Source organism: Alligator mississippiensis, chromosome 16 (assembly GCF_030867095.1).
Source record: "Alligator mississippiensis isolate rAllMis1 chromosome 16, rAllMis1, whole genome shotgun sequence".
Classification (NCBI taxonomy): domain Eukaryota; kingdom Metazoa; phylum Chordata; order Crocodylia; family Alligatoridae; genus Alligator; species Alligator mississippiensis.
This window is the reverse complement of record NC_081839.1, coordinates 2218577-2232553: the sequence shown is the minus strand read 5'-3', so window position 1 is coordinate 2232553 and position 13977 is coordinate 2218577. Positions and strand designations below refer to the sequence as shown.

General features: G+C 52.6%; 1 protein-coding gene across 2 annotated transcripts in view; it reads left to right on the top strand.

Moving 5' to 3' along the window:
* Positions 1-223: 223 nt before the first annotated feature.
* The window catches only part of GNG7 (G protein subunit gamma 7), a 104174-nt gene continuing 90420 nt past the window's right edge, over positions 224-13977 (top strand). For both annotated transcript variants that reach the window (XM_006272111.4, XM_006272109.4), the window contains exon 1: positions 224-306. The gene's annotated coding sequence lies outside the window, so the exon portion shown is untranslated. The remainder of the gene's footprint in view (positions 307-13977) is intronic.

Genomic DNA, 13977 nt, shown 5'->3' with positions numbered 1-13977 from the left:
ACTCTGACGATCCGCACTCTGATTGGTCCGCTGCCTTGTCGCTCGCCCGTGCCCGCCCCTCCCCGCTCCCTGCTAGCTAGAGGCCCCGCTCGGCCCGGCGCATCCTAACCTGCCGGCTGCGCCGTGCCCGCCTCCCGCCGCGGTGCGGCGCGCGGATTGGCTAGCAACAGCTGCCAGTCGCGCCGCAGGGGCTCCCCCCGTCCCCGGCTGGGGCTCGGCAGCACGTTGCGTTGCGCCCGCAAAGGCAGGGGGCTGAGGCGGCGGCTCGGCTCGGCTCGGCTCGGCGCGGCGCGGCGCGGCCCGGCGGTAAGGGCGGGGGGGCAGAGGCGAGGGGCGTGTGGGGGCGCTGGGCCGGGGTGTCTGTGCGGGGGGGCAGTAAGGAGGGGCGGGGACTTGGCTGGGGACTGGGGTAATTGACTAGGTAATTGATGAGGGGGAAAGGGGCATTTGTGGGGGGGCAGGGGCATCTTTGTGGGGGGCAAAGGGGCACTAGGGGTGCAGGGGGTATAGGGGTATTTAGATCTGGGGGGTGGGGGGGTGCAGGGGCATCTGGGGGGGGCGCAGGGGGTAAAGGGGTATTTAGATCCAGGGGGAAATGGGGCACCTGGGGGGTATAGGGGGTATAAGGGCATCTAGATGGGGGTGCAGGGGGATATAGGGGCATTTGGGAGGGTGTGGGGGGGCAGAGGGGCACTTAGGTGGGGGGATGCAGGGGGTATCAGGGTACCTAGGGGGTGGGAGCAGCAGGGGTGTCTGGAGGGTGGGGGCAGAGGGGGGGGCAGAGGTGGGTATCAGGAGGGCTGGGGCAGTAAGGGGGTGGGAGCTGCGGGGGGGGGGGTGCAGGGGTGATCTGGCCCGGCCGGGCGGTGCGAAGGAGGGTCGGGGCAGAAAGAGGGGCGCAGCTCTTCTGCGCGCGGGGCGCCCCCGGAGCGGTGCCGGGGCACGGGGCAGGGCTGTGGATAAATGTCATTTAAAAAAAATATATATATATTTCCTTTTTCCTGGTGGGGGTTTTGCAGGCAGCGAGAGGGAGCCTGGTTCCTTCATCCCCTTCTGGGCACGTTTCAGGCCGTGGTGCAGAAACGGGAAACCAAAGCCCCCACGGAGGGGAGGCACGAGAGGGAGGGGTGCGCGGCTCGGGGGTGACGGTGGGTTTCCTCTCCGGGTTGCTCCCTCGGGCTGTGCCAGAGGATGGTTTGGGGAGGTGACGAGCGTTAACCTTGGTGCTAGGCCCGTGCTGGCTCTGGTGATCTCTGCTGAAAACAGGAGAAATGTGGAGTTATTCTAGCATTGGGTTCATTTTTTCCCCTTCGTCCTGGCTGTGTTGGTGCTCCTTGCGAATGATGAGAATTGCTGGTTTGATGCAGGGGACTTGCCCGAGGTCGATCCTTCGTGGTGAAACCTTTGGGATTTGCTTGTTGCTGGAGGTATCTTGCAAAATTGAGGTGGGAGAACAACCAGGATGATTTTTACTAGTAGAAGAGCTGGCCTGGGGAAGACGGTTGGGAACTTTATACGCGCTCGGTCCAGTTAAATATCAAGAAAGTTGAGGTCCTTCTAGCAAGTCGTTGCGTGCGTTTATCACGTTGGTTTTCGACTCGTCGTGGTGTTGAAATGGTGGCGGTGAACGGGCCGGGTCCTGCGGAGGCTCGCCCGTGTTTCTGACTCCGTGCGTTGGGAATTGTCCCCTCCGAGCCGGTGGCAAAATATTTTTTCAGGATTGGGGCTTAAATCGGCAGCAAAATCGCTGGAGCGAATAATCTGGTGCTGTTTGACTCTCCAGTGTTAAATACAGTCCAACTATTCTGGGATGTCGGTCGTGTGAAAACACCACACGTTGTAGCTGGTAAATGTATTTAAATATAGTACTTTGTGTGTGGAGCCTTCTCGTGCCCCCTGCGTGGCAGTGGCTCGGTGGTGCTCCGTGTCTTGATGCACACGTGTGTGGCTTGTGGTACGTTTGAAAGCAGTTCAAACGCACCCTGTCATCTTCCTTTCGTAAAGCTTCTTACTCCTTGATGGCGCAGCTATTGCTTGTCCATTTGTGTCATCGGATAACCTGGGCTGCCTTGTCCTCCAGGAGCTAGTCCTCCTCTTCGGCTCGGGAGGCCGAGTACGTGCACCGATGTATCCCAGCCTAGGTCCAGCTGGAAGGATTGCACAGTGGCTTGTGACCCGGGTTCAATTCCCTGCTTTGTCGCCTTCCTCTGTGACCGTGCTCAGATCGCTGGGTCTGTGCCTCAGTTGTTCGTCCATCAAGTCTGATTCCCTAGCTCTCCAAAGGTGCTGAATTACCCCCCTTCCTTCCTGCTGGAGACCGCAGCCTTCTGCCCCTTCAAGTGCAAATCAGATCGTGGATTTGTCACTTCAAGCCACGCTGGGGAGTTGAGGCCAGAAGTCGCCCCATTCGCACAGCGGTTAGTTATCCTGTTGAGCCGTGGTGCTGGCCAGTGTCCAGAGCTTACCTAGTCTGTACTTTGTGCAGGGCTTGAAATAGCCACTTGTCCACTCCCCAGGAGCGAGTGGGAAGCTTCCCGCCATGCGTTTGGAAGGAGTTGGGGGCAGCAAAGGCAGAATTTCAGCTTGTCGTATTTTTTCCCTCCTTGCCCTTTGGGTTGTGAAGATGCTCTCCAAAGGGGGCTGCATCGTGCCACCTCCGTGGGCATGCAGCGCACCCCCTGCCGCGGAGGGGAAGTCGCAGGAGTGCCTTGTCGCTGCTGCTCGCAACCCTGTGGGAAGCAGCAGTCAAGCTGCCGAGAAGCAGGATGATTTCACCACGTTGCTGTTTGGGAAAGAGGCAGGCTGTGGGGGCGGGTGACCCAAAAATGGTGGCCGCAAGAAGAGCGGAGGAAGAGTTTGCAGCGGTCGGGGCATCCTCAGGTGAGGGCAGCTGCGAGGAGGAGCTCTCCCCCTCTCCTTGGGGCCAGAAGGGGATTGATTCAGTTTGTACCGGATCCCTGCTACTGGTGGGATACTCATGCGTGTTGTAGGGTTTCAGTAGGGTGCTGGGAGCCTTTGCATGAAATGCATGGCAGCAAATTGGCAGCAGTGGATGCCCCTAAGCTGAACACAAAGGTTTGCTCCAGGTGGCTGAAATGCTTGGCCTACTCGAGGTTTCCTCACCTGGGCAGAGGGGTTGACACCCGACTAACTGGTGTTGGAACAAGTGCCTGGAAGCGGGAAGCACCGTTCAGCTGCTGAGTTACTATTTGACTTGTATAATCGCTGGCAAGAGCTCTGAACATTTGGGTGGCACCAGATGTTTGGCAGAGTGTTTTGGACTTGAGACTTCCTGGTGCGCGTTGTCCGTAATCTCTGTGCTTTCTGATCTGGCGTTTGCCTCCCGGTAGTCCTCTGAGCCCATCGCCTCGGCAGCACAGGCTATCGTCTTTCTTTGGATCTCCTCCGTGAAAGGAGCAAAACCCCCCAAGAAATGAAAGCGGGGAAACGTAGCTGGAAGTAATGGTCCTGGGCAGGGTGAATGGGGTAGCTGTGACGGGCACCGATTTGGGATGGGGGTGTGGAAAAAGCGGTGGCCATCGTGATGGCAGGAGCAACCAGAAGTTGCTGCTGTCTCTGTGCCCGACTGCATCCCCGTGCTGCTACTCCTGGTCTGCCCTGGGCCACGAGCTAAACTCATTAGAGGGCTGCTGGCAGGGCTGAACGTGGCCCACTCTTTCTTCTGCATCCGTCCTCTGCTTGGTAAACGGAGAGGGCCACATTTTGTCCTTGGCCACGTGTGTGGCAATCCAGCGGGAGGTACGTGCGTTACACGTGCGCTTATACGCTGTTTTGAACTCCTGTCTGCCAGCCCCCAAGTTCACCTTGCCGCTCTGGGGTTTACCGCCGTCCCATGAGCATTTTGCCTTCCCGGCCCCTCCCTGCTGCTACCGGGTAGCACGGAGGGAGTAGACCACGCATAACAGTCCACGTTTCTTTTCGAAGCTCTTTCTGAAAGCAGAAGTCACGTAGAGGAGTTGAGCTTGGGAAATTTGCATGTCTTGGAGGCCCAGCGAGCGTCGGGCGTTACGTCCTCGCATTGCGCAGCTCTGCAGTGGTTGTCCCCCGAAGAAACTATATGACTCTAGATAAGAGCGTGGTCTGGAAAAGGTGCCGAGTCAAATAGCAATTTTCATTTTGGTTAATATAAAGATGCTATGAATGCCCAGCGGTCCTGTTCTCTGCAGAGGCCTTGTCTGTGCACAGAGGGAGCAGGTTTTTAGCCAGGAGCGTGGCAAGCCCCCGCTGGGTTTTTTTCAAGGTGGAGTCCAAGCCAGATCTTCTTTATCTGGATCGGGCTCCGTGCATTCAGCTAATCTTAAATATGCTCGAGATTTGAAATGGCTCCAATAGCTCGCTGCTGTCTTTGGTCCAAGCTCGTTCAAATTCTTTGTATGAAAAACCTTTACAAACTGTTGTTTGTATTTAAAAAAAGAAGAAGAAAAAAAAAAAAGGAAATTCAGGCCAACTGTTAAGTGTTGAACCACAAACCAGGAAACTTAGTTAAGGAGACCGCTGCCTCGTACGCCCCTTCCAACAGAGACACGTTGGAGGCTGAACTCGAAAGAGCCTGGTTTGCAAAAAAACTGCAGCTTTTCCAGCCTTTCAAGACTTCCAGATGATTTACAGGTGAAAACTGGAAAAGGCTGTGAAATGGGAGCGGTCTTGGGTTGTGCCTGATGCGCTTTATTTTCATGCCTCTTTAGGGGTGGGAAAAACTAACGAGTGGGATTGTGAAAGGATGGACTTTTCCAAAATCTCTGTGCTGAAAGGGCCGGGTTGTCAGTCGGTGAATCAGGGCCGGGCGCAAGCAGCACTTCCTCCAGCTTCTGTCCTGGAGCCGCGACTGCGAGCACCCGGCGGGCTGCGTGCTGTTGTTCGTCATACTTCAATACCTTTTCCCGTCCCGGTCAGGTGGTTGCCAAGCCTCTTTTATAGCCCTCTCCTTTCCATTAGTCTAGAGGGAATAATCGGCGTGCAGAATTGACGTCCAGCTCATGTTCTTCAAAAGCTATTTTAACTTACCCCGTTCAGAGGGCTTAAAATCTATTTTTAAATATATAGACGAGTTGTTGGGAGGTTTATTTCAAATATAAAAAGCCCTGCAGGGCTTTTTGTCCATTCTGGCTCGCTCTGCTCTGGGAGCTCGTCCTTGCCTGGTTTGGGTCGGTTGCTTTTCCCCCCCTGCCACGTGCATTAATCCTTTCTCAACGTGTCCTTGTTATCCGGCGCTCTCCCTCTAAAACAAGGCAAATGCCCCTCGGCACGTGTCACTCGGCCATTGCAAGGCGTAGTTGCTCTGCCAGCGGGGGTGGCTGCCGGGTCGAATCCTGCAGCATGCTGGTTCAAGGGGAATTTGTCTTTCGGTGGCCATGGAGGGGCGTTTTCACTTTGTGGGTTACCAAAGAGGAGAGAGGCGATGTCTGCAGCAGTACAACCCCTTGACCAAACACAAATGTTAGCTTGATGGCTACTATATCACTCTCTGCGTGGGAAAGCTTTAGGAGGATAGCTTTTTAGAATCCCCCTTGGCACAGGGTAGCGAAGACGATCGCTTCGCCACGAGTTGTAGCGTTGTGCTTATAAGCCGGATCCTAAACGTGGGACCTCTCCTCGCCTTTTGGTGTCGGCCACGTGCGTTTGCCGGGATGTTTTAAGGGCAAGCGTCAATGGGGAAAGTCTGTCCCGGAGAAGCGGCTGACCCAAGGGGAGGGAGGGTCATTTTGCAAGGGGGCTCACGGCTCCTTTCTGCCAGCTTTATCACGATAGTGCATCCAGAACAAAACGTTGGCAAACCATTCTTCCTGTAACCTATGAGTCTTGTGTGCCCCCGTGGTGGCATTCTGCAGAGCACTTTGTGTTCGGCTAATAGAATCAGACAGATTTAATTGTCAGCTAATCCAGATTAAACACTGTCGTCATTCCCATCATTGGATCGGATATGGAGTTCTGCCGGTAATCTTCACCCATAGGCTTCCTATTGTTTCCGAACTTGAAAGCCAGTGTCTTCTGATGAAAGGGGGCGTCTTTTCGACAGGTAAGGTTTAAAAACCAGCTAGACCTGTTAGGACCACGAAGTGAAACGGAGCAGATCTTTTGGCAATAGCCACGTTTTCTGCTTGAGGAGAGGTAAGGCCGTGTCGAGTGGAGGGGTGGAGACGAGGGTTCACTGTGTGACGTTATCTTGGTGATATCCAGATTGGAGCCGTATTGGTCTAGAGGCAAAATCAATCGGGACTCGTAGTAGAGGTGATATCTTTTCTCCTATGCCTGAAGAAGGGTGTTTGTGCCCAAAAGCTTGCAATTAAAGAATTTTTTTTTGCAAAAATCTAGTTGGTCTAATAAAAGAGATCCCCTCTACCATGAGTCCTTATTGCTTATCTTGGTGGGGTTTTTTGCAGTGGTAGAAGGCAGGTGGGGGGCAGGAGAAGATGCTGAAGCTAGGCAAAGACAGCGAGCTCTTTGGGACCTAGATTTGGAAAGAAAATAGCATCAGCCTGGAAATGAAAGCGTGTCGCTAGGTTGAGTGCCGGTCTCACCCTTGTGGCCCAGCAGGTCCACGCGGTTTGGTTTTGGTTGCTGTAAATTGCTCCAAATTCCTGGTTATGTGAGACGACCTGAACTAGTGGGAACGGGACTGAAAGGAGCGGGCGGTTTTGCAAACATGCAGCCCGGTCATCCGCCCTCCTGTTTTAATCGACACATCTTGTGCACCGTGAATGTGGGACCGGGAAGTGCAAAATTGTGCCGTTTTGCAGCGAGTCGGTGCCTGTGATGCGGACTGTAGTTTTGGGGTTTCAAATGTGTTTTTAATGTAGGATCATGAGGAGTTCAAAGCTCTTCTTCTGGGATGCGTGTATAGTGACTTCAATCTTAACTGTGTGTGTAGCAACTTCATTTGATTGCCCCCTTTCAGAGGTCTTTAAAAACTCAAGACTGTTTCTTTATTTGGCGTTTTTTATACTAGAAAAGAGCCCGGTGGTGCCTAGCTCCGAGCATGCTGTTTCCCCTTGGGGTCGCCATCAAAACGCAGAGCGCAACCTGGAAAGAAAGGGATGCATCCAATCACTTCTCCTTCTTTCCACGCGCTTCCAGCTTGCCAATCTGTCGTGCTGTTTAATATTTCACGACCCGTTTCCACAGCTGTTTATTTTGCCAGGACAGGTGTCTCCCTGCATCGCTTTAACCTCCCAAACCTGTCGGTCTGGCCAAGTCACGATGCTCTCAGCAAAACGGGGCGGTATGAAAGGAGGTTGAGGTTGGATATTGGGAAAAACTTTCTCACGAGAAGGGTGGCGAAGCACTGGGACGGGTTATCTAGAGAGGTGGTGGACTCTCCGTCCTTGGAGGTTTTTAACGCGCCGCCTTGGCAGCCTTGGCTGGGATGATGTAGTTGGGGATGGTCCAGTTGGACCAATTGTGACCTCCTTCCAACCCTCATTTTCTATGAAACACTTCTATTTCCCCCCATTTATCTCCCCTTCCCCTTTGCTTTGGAGGGCAGCGCAGTTTCTGGTGCACCCCTGCGAGCAGGCTTTGTTGCACTCTGTCCGTAGGCAGTGGCACAAGTGGCAGGCTCGGAGAGCGTGCTTTGCAGCACTGTACGAACATCCAAGGCACAGCTGGTTTTGGAGGGGGGCCGTGCTTTAATCTTCCGTAAGAGAACACGGATGCGGGATGCCGAAACCATGGCATGCAGAGACGGTTGTTTGCAGCAAGGACCTGGTATTTTAAACCCGTGTGTGCGTGGCATTGGTGCGCATCTAGCAAGAAAGAAGTTTCTGCAGGTCTCGTCGTCATGAAGCCGGCAGGTTTTGCTGGTGGACGTGCTCGTTCCTGTGTAACAAAGGCGGACGGGGCGAGGCAGCTCCTCAGAAATGAGAGCGGCGTTGGGCAGGGGTCAGGGCACACCGTTCGGCTTTTCATCTCGGGCCCTAAAGGGCAGATAGGAGCTGCCTTGATTTGAATGGAACAAAACCCGCTTGTCCACCTGGGACCACCGCAGATATGCCGGGGTCTGCTCACTGTGCGCGCTATAGTTGCATATTCAGGGATCGTCCTCCCTCCTGCCTACTGGATGGAGACATTCGAGGATTGGCGGACCCAGCCTTTTGTCTCTGCTGTAAAGCCTTTGCGAGGAGGGGCTCGGGGGGCTTCAGACACGTGTGCCACCATCGTGGAGATCTGTTCCTTTGTCATGTGCAGGTGAGTACATTCGGGGCGGGGGGTTCATTTCCTGGTGTAGCTTTTCTTTGGGAAAGAAAACCAGAGTAACTTTGAAGCGTGGCTGTTTTATTTTAATAATTTCTTGATCTCCTTGACTGGACGAACGTGTTGCTAATTGCTCATGTCATGAAATGGGGTTTCATTCTGCGCCTGCTTTCATCTGCTTGGATTCTTCCAGATGCATTGCACGCGGGGTTCCCCTTCTCTCCACAGCCGAGGTAGATGGGGTTTGGGGGGGCAGTTGCATTACAATTCATTTGCTTCCTTCCTTTTGCACTTTGTGGAACTTTTTCCCCATAAGACATTTTTTTCTAGAAAATTTTAAATGAGATATGACTCCTCTTTGCAAGAGCTTCCTTTAAGTGCTAAGCAGCTGGTAGACTTTTTGTTCCCTTGCCGCTAGGGATTGCTAATTTCTTTTGGATTTAGGCAGAATTCATCTGCTTTATTCCATCCTCCTTTCACCAGGTCGGCTTTTAGCGCCCCGCGTTTTGGACTCTTCAGCCACGCGTTCCCCAGGGCGGAGGGAATGTGTGTTGGGAGAGTGGGATATGATAGTACAACATGTTGAGCGTACGTCGGGTTGTTTTGATCACGGTATATAAAAGTGTAGCTATTCCGCCCCCAGTTTCTCTCAAACAGATGATCCGAGTAGATTGAGGTCAGCTGGCAGGGCTTGCCACGTTCGTCTCCAAGAAGATTGCTGCTCACGTTGGACTCCGCGTTCCTTGCTCCTTTTGTGCGAAGACGGACCTTTGTGCACTCCTGCTGCTGCAATGCCAATTATGTTTTAAAACAACCTCTAGAAAGTGTGTCCATGGCTGGGATTGTAGAAGAAATGGGTATGGGGTGGGGGGGCATGCGTGTTTAATCGGTTTGAATTAATTCGGCGTGATTCTAGCTGCGCGTGTGTTTAATCTGGTTCGACTAACTCATCCTGACTGTAGTTGAGCGGCTCAATCCATAGGGTGCCCGTTCTGTCCTGCGAAGAGATTGATTTCCTGACGTCCTTCTGGAAAAAAGCAGCCGACTCTCATATTTCCCTGTCGATATGCGCTCTGGAGGTGCTGCACCAATTCAATTTGAAGTAGATGCACAGCGTCTTCCTAAATATAGCGCATGTAGGAGCTGATTAAGGATGAGATGGTTCCTTGCAGATCAGTCCGTTAACAGGTGTCCTTCATAATTGACTCTCTCCCGGAGCAGGCAGCCGCGCGATGGGGACGTGCAGAGGGTGATGAGCTATGGGGACCGTGCCGTGGGGCCGAGAAGGCCTCACGCTTGCTAGTGTGGGCAGAGCAAGTCCTCTTACAAACGCAGCAGCAGCTCCGTGCCAGCAGCATGCTAATGGCGATGGAGCTGGTGGTTTGCCAAACGTTAGTCATGGGGCGCACCTACTTGGGAAGAGTAGCCTGTGGGTTTGCAGAAGTAATTTCTTTTTGCACAGCCCTGTGGGGCACACACAATTTGCGGTTCATGGAGGACAAGGAATGACTTGCTGCTTCAGATCGGCATAAAATATGCGAGCTGCAGCAGGTGAATACACAATCGGAATATAATTTATCCAGGCATTGTTCGTTGCCTGTGCACTGGAGGGGACAGTCCCTTGAGAGCTGAAGCGATACCATAAAGAATCTGCCTTTGTTCGGTAGCTGTGGCTCCGGCTGGCCCTGCCGGGACGCGGGGAGCTGCATTGCTCTCTCGCAGCCTGGGGAACGGGTTAGGGATGTGCTGGGCTTCTCCTAGTGCAGTATGTCCGGGGATGCACACCTTAAGCTAGTCTAGTGGAGCTGTCTTGGAGAGGCCAAGTCCGGATCAGCAGCACCTGGCGCAGGTGAGCATGGAGCTGCCTTGTAGCCCAGTTCACTGGCAGATGGGAAAAGCTGATTAACTGATAGCAGAACAGAGACTCGCTCCAAGTTGTAACATATGACCCGAGTGACTCCCCTGTCACTGCATTTAAAGCTTTAAAAAAAAAAAAAATGGAGTTTGCTGTGGTTTAGCTGTAGCTTGAGAGGAACCGCTTCCTACTCCCTGCAGGAAATAACAGCTGGAGAAGGTTGCTTGGATAGTACTGCGCAGGCTGTTACTTTGCAGGTGAAATGGGAGCTGTCGGCTGCCAAAGCCACTCCTTGCATTGACCATTGTGGTTCCTGTTTAACAGAGAAAAAAGTGCTTCTGTTTTCAGAGGGAAGTTGAGCTGGCACTGAAAAGGGCTGGATTGTTTCTGCCACCAGGAAGGGAGCTGCTGGAGAGGGCTGGGGTTGGGGCCGCGGAGGTGGGAGGGGAGAGGAGGGGAGGGGGAACAGGAAATCGTGTTGAATCTTAACCCAGCGAACCACCCCGACTGTAGGAAACTTGTTGACAGTCTCACAACAGCGTGAGCCGAGGGTGCGGCCAAGGAAGACCGGAGTATTAAAGTTCAGCGCCTTTTTGAACTTAACCCTCCACATCCCGGTGCTGGTTTAGAAAGAACTTGAACCTCCAAGTATCTTGCCGGGAGTTTTAGCTTCTGGAGTACTAAAAATCCCCACGCACCCACCCAAAAAGCTATGAACTGTCTCAGAAGCAAAAGACTGTTGCATTCCTCTCTTCTCGTGGGACTTCCCTATATTAGGTAACTTTATTTTGCAGTTAGTGACACTGCGCAGAGTCATCCTTGGCACCGTTGTCCGCGGATAGGATGGGCGAAGGACTGAAGCGCGAGCTCTCGGTATACCAGACACAGGAAATGAGACTCTCTGGGGCGGGTGGTTCAGGTCTTAGTCAGATTTCTAGCAAGAAATCTGTTTTGTCCTGCGGTATCTGATGAAAATAAGGGAGGGGACGAGCCGCTAGCCAAGTCCCACCCTGCGATTACCCGGGGTGAGCAATTATTTTGAGCATAGGGCCGCTTACTGAGTTTGACAAGCCATCGAGGGTTGCATGGTAGGCAGCCGGGGCAGATAAATATTAATTTTCTACATTTTTTAGGGGCCCCGTGGGCCGGATAGAAAGGCCTGGTGGGCTGCATCTGGCCCCCGGGCCGCATTTTGCCCACCCTGGATTAGATTGTATCCTTGGGCCTCGTTTAATGCTCTAAAAAGATGAGCACAGAGTCCAAGCTGGTCAGCCTGGCATTTGTGATCTTTTTTTGAACTACTTCTGAATGGCGACCCCCTGCAGTTTCTCTGCTCTGCCCCCCCTTTTTTCTGCTGGCTCTGTTCAATAAGCATGGGGACCTGGAATAGAAAGAGTGATTTTTAACCGTTCACGGAGAGTGTTTTAAAAGCGTTTGGAAAATGGAGACCCGTGCACATTGTCCATCATAATCCTCTTGATGGCTGCATCAGCTCCTGAAATACTTCTTTGTTTCTCTTTCCTTCTGGGTTACGCATGGCGGTATCGACATGCAAATCGCACTTCATCAGAGTTTACCTAGTGCCGGGGCCAGGCATTTACTAATTGGGCAACTTTAAACAAACTTTGGGCCTTACTTATCCAGGTGTGCTATGCATCAGTCTTCTTTCTGTAATCAAGCAGACTAATTATCCATCCGACAAGCCGTCCACGGGCCACCCAAAGCTGGATAAGCTGTCGTGGTTAAGGCATGCTGGCGGCACGGGAGACTTGATATGTCCAGATGCTTTTGAATCTACCTAAGCAACAGGCACTGCAGATCTTGATGCTGATTCCTGCCATACAACATCTGGTCTTGGTCTGTGGCATCCTCCTGTCGTGGCTTGCTGTGGTACCAGCTGTCGGGGAACAGGCAAACTTTGTTCCAAAACGATGCAGACTCTTAAATCTATCTGCGGTCTCAAACGTCTTGGTTAAAAATCTTGAGAAAGTTGTATGGCAAAGAGCGGTGGTATACTGTACAGTGATGCAGGCAGATTGTTCCCGAGGAGGCTTTTCAAGATTTTCTGAGAGCTGTCACCGGCCTTTCGTACTGGGGGACCGCCAGCAAAACAGCGAACGCGGACGTGGAAGAAAATAGCTTGCGAATTTGCCTTTTGCTCTTGTACCAGCGTTGGACAAATAAGCTTGACGTTCGTGCAGAGACCTTTCTTGTTTGCAAAATTAGATTTGCAAAGATCGTTGCTAATCTATTTTAGAAATATGAGTTTACTTTGCCTGTAATCTGACGTTGTAAACGGATCTCGTTAAGGATGGGATTTCTCTCGCGTTTGAAAGCTTTTCCAGGCTCCTGCCAAAGGCGGCTGCTTCCCCTCTCTCTTTTTTTTATGGGGATTGTGAGCTTAATTCCAGCTTTATTTGCCAGTTAGTGATTATTATCATGCTGTTCTAGCAAGATGCCAAGAGTGGGGAGGAAATGGCTTTGTCAAGGCCACTTTAGCAATATTCCAAGAACCAAATATCCTCTCTCCTCCTGTGCTGTTTTGGTTCTCGCCGTGGGGTACAGCAGTAACGTAGGGACGGCCACTTACGAAGTGGAAAAGCCACCGTCACGTGGAAGCTTGTTTCTGTCCTGTGTTGTACACTAGACGTCTGCAGCGAGCGCGGCGGCCTGAGAAAGGGGTGCTTGGGGAGAGTGATACCTACTGTTAGCAGGAGGTAAGAGTCATTGCTGCCAACACAGCCGAGCCGTCTGTAAATGATCTCCATCGTCATCGTCCTTGAGGCTCAACTTATGTGGAATCGGAGAGAAGACGCGAGCCACTTCCAGTTCCTTTAGCACGTGTAACGCCCAAACTGAGCGCAGGGCTGAGCCAGATCTGCTACCGCACGAGCCGGCGGGAGCGATGAGAGAGCCCCTGAGCAAGCCGCCGGACCAGCTCGTGGAGGGGCGCGTGGTGGGGGGTTGCAAGCCTTAAGTACCTGCCATGTTGTAGCTGTATTGGTCTAGAGGAAAAAGCAACTGGGACTCAAGCTAGAGGGGATATCTTTTATTAGACCGACTAGATTTTGGCACAAAAAAACAATCTTTTAATGGCGAGCTTTCAGGCGCGCGCACCCTTCATCAGGCATAGGAGAAAAGATTGTAAAAGCTCTCCTGAATAGAAATGAAAGTGCACGTTTCATAAGAGAGTTAAAGGTGCCATTAAAGAATTTTTGTTGTTGTTGTTGCAAAAATCTAGTTGGTTTAATAAAAGAGATCCCCTCTACCACGAGTCCTGATTGCTTTTTATGTCCCGGGGGCATCTGCTGGAGACTGTCCCTGAGGTTGCTGAAGGTAGCATTTGGCTAGGGAGGGCAGAAACTTCTACTTGTGGGTGAACGGTGCGCAGATTCCCCCCCACCCCCAAGTGTTGCAGGAGAAGGTCAATATTTGACGCTTCCAGGGATGTCTGTCGCTCCGCTGGCTCCCATGCTGGGTTTTAACTTGCATCACCATCGGCTCACGCTGCTTGCCAATGTACTGACTCCTTCTCCGCCTCTCTTAATCCGTTCGCTGGGGCTGGTGGAGAGAACAGACTCCCGCGTGTTCGCGCTGTCCCCCGGAGACCTGATGTCACATCTGCGGAGGGAGGAGAAGGGTGCTGACGTCTGCTCTTGCCCTACAAGGCTCAGCTGGTCGTGAAAGGATTTCTGTAGCCTTCTGTCACAAGGGCAGCTGATCTCAAGAGCTGGCCTTTATACTGCGATCCTTGTGTCGAGTTCCTGGGGGCGGCGGGGCCCGAGATCCACTCTGGGCCTCGCCATTCATTGATCCAAAGCACGTGATCACTCCCAACTGGATTCAGTCACGGGGCAGCTGAGACTTCTGAAATCCAGGGCCGATGGGAATAAACTGCTCTTACTTAAAGG